Genomic DNA, 2,500 nt, shown 5'->3' with positions numbered 1-2,500 from the left:
GATGTGTTCTCAGGCAATTTTTAATCTATCAAATCACTTTGAACATAATAACTTGGTAATGCTTCGACATGTACGTAACATCATTTTAATTATTCTTGTTTTCTTCCAGGGAACGCAAGCGCACAAGAACTGCGAGGCATCCCGCTTGGAGAGGGAGGAGTGGATGTGCAAACAGGAGACCACCGCCACCACCAGCTGCAGGAGACATAAGATTTTCAAGGGCGCGAGAGTTCGCGCTCACGAGTGGCTGGAAATGCGGTCCCGTTGACAACCCCTCCACTGGAATTCGTGAACGTAATCATGACTAATTAATAAATCGTTAAACGTTGATTAAGTATGATAAACCTATAAAAGTGCAGCCAGTCTGCCTTTTTGAAATATAGAAAATTACCTGCACGGCTAGTAAATTCTATTTATGGTGAAATAAGATATGAATGCACATGAACATATCAACCTAAATAGTAAGCATGGGCATATACACGAACACTTAAATTATTGAGCAGAGATAAATGGATAATGGAAAAAAAACTAAATGAATAAAAATAGTAACGAATGGATCACCTAATGTGATAGCATGATCAAAATATATTTGCGGTAATCAATCGAAAACGGTGTTGAAAGAGAGAGGCCACAACTACTTTCCAGTTTCAAGTAGACTATTATATGATTAGCGCGTCGGGCACATCCGACTGGGTCTAGTAGCTAACGATAATCCGAAATTCAAAAGTTTGGTTTCACAAAGTGAGTTTGTTAAAGTATGCTATAACGGAATTGTTTATTAAAATTTTAGACCGCGGGCTCCACGATGAATGGTTTCTTTCTTATGAAGGCATCTTTATGTTTACTGTTCGAGGGAAGCCCTACGAGATGTTACGTACATGTCGAAGCATTACTAAGTTATTATGTTCAAAGTCAGTGGATAGAGGTTGTCTAAAAACTGAAATGGCGATACTTTCAGTAAATACAGTGACTTCGCCAACTAAGCACTGAGATTAAAAAGGTATACAAAGGTATTCAACCCGGAAACTTGAAGTCAGCAGTAGCAGTAATTTCTCTATAAAACAGGCTGATCATCTCTCTATATACATATATAGGAGAGAGAGAGTAAATAACCTGAACTCAGCAGTATAGAGAGTGAGTGAGAGTGAGAGTTTGTTTATCATTCTGTTTACCTGTGTTGCTATTTAACAACCCCGAGAGAGAGGGTTGCCTATCTTTATCATCATCGTGGAGCTAACGCCGACGGGGGCGCATAGCCGCATCCACCTTTTGCTTGTACCTGCGAGGGTCCCTCATGGCAAGTCGCTAGGCAGGGACTCGGCCCATCTCGAGCTCCTCACGACAGGTTTGATCGAATTGCCCAAGCCACAACTTCCTAGGTCGTCCCACAGGCCTCCTCCACCCAAGGCTGTCTTGAACAGAGACAACCTGGTGGGTAGGATCCTCCTGAAGGAAGCGAGCCAGGTGGCCGTAATGCCTGAGTTGGCGATCACGGATTGTGCAGGTAATAGGTCCTGTGCCATTCTCACGGCCCAACCGTTGGTTTTACATATGTTTCCGCCAACAGTACCCCATGATCTGGCGCATGGACCTATTACGAAAGGCATCAGGTCGAGACTCCAAGGCGCAGGATAGTGTCCAGGTTTCACTACCGCATAGCAAAACTGCCTATCTTGCAGCTTATTAATCCCAAACAGCAGAATGCCATCTATTCACGATGGCTCAATGGTAGAACACTCGTTTTGGGTTCGATTCCCAAGTCTTTTGTCGAAAGTTTTTGTATGCAAGTAATATGTAGATTTTAGGATAATTATACTAAAAATATATATTTATTACCGGAACAATATCAAACAATACAACATATATTACAGATTTCCCAGTGACAGGGCATTCTGTTTACCTGTATTATTTCTATAATGTTTCTACTATCTTTCATGACACTTTCTTTCTTTATGATAATTATACAAAAAAAAAAAAAAAATATTACCGGAGCAATATCAAACAACTCAACATATATAACAGATTTCCCTTTGAAAGGGTATGCCTTGCTCATAGATGTATTTCAACTGTGTTTTTACTGTCATCTCTTTCAGAATAATTTACACAACTCTGAAGTACTGAAATTCAAAAGGTAAACAGTTCAAAAACTTGAACTCAGCAATAGCTAAGATTTATGAGAGAGAGAGAGTGAGAGTGAGTGTGTTTTCCTGTTTACCTGCATTACTATTTAAAAAGTAAACAACACGACGACTTGAACTCAGCAGTAGCTAAGATCTATGAGAGAGAGTTTTATCATTGTTTATTTGTATTGTTATTTCTATGATGTTTCTACTATCTCTCATGCCTCACTCTTTCTCTCTTCCCTCTTTCATGATAAACCATGTAAGAGAGGAATTAGAGGTATTATTCACGTCTTTGAAACTCATTCTGAGGATGAATGTAGTAGAAACTATAGGGTGTCTATCTTGCAGCTTATTAATCCCAAACAGCAAAATGATAT

Source organism: Penaeus vannamei, chromosome 8, assembly GCF_042767895.1.
Source record: "Penaeus vannamei isolate JL-2024 chromosome 8, ASM4276789v1, whole genome shotgun sequence".
Lineage (NCBI taxonomy): Eukaryota > Metazoa > Arthropoda > Malacostraca > Decapoda > Penaeidae > Penaeus > Penaeus vannamei.
Note: the sequence above shows the minus strand (reverse complement) of the source record.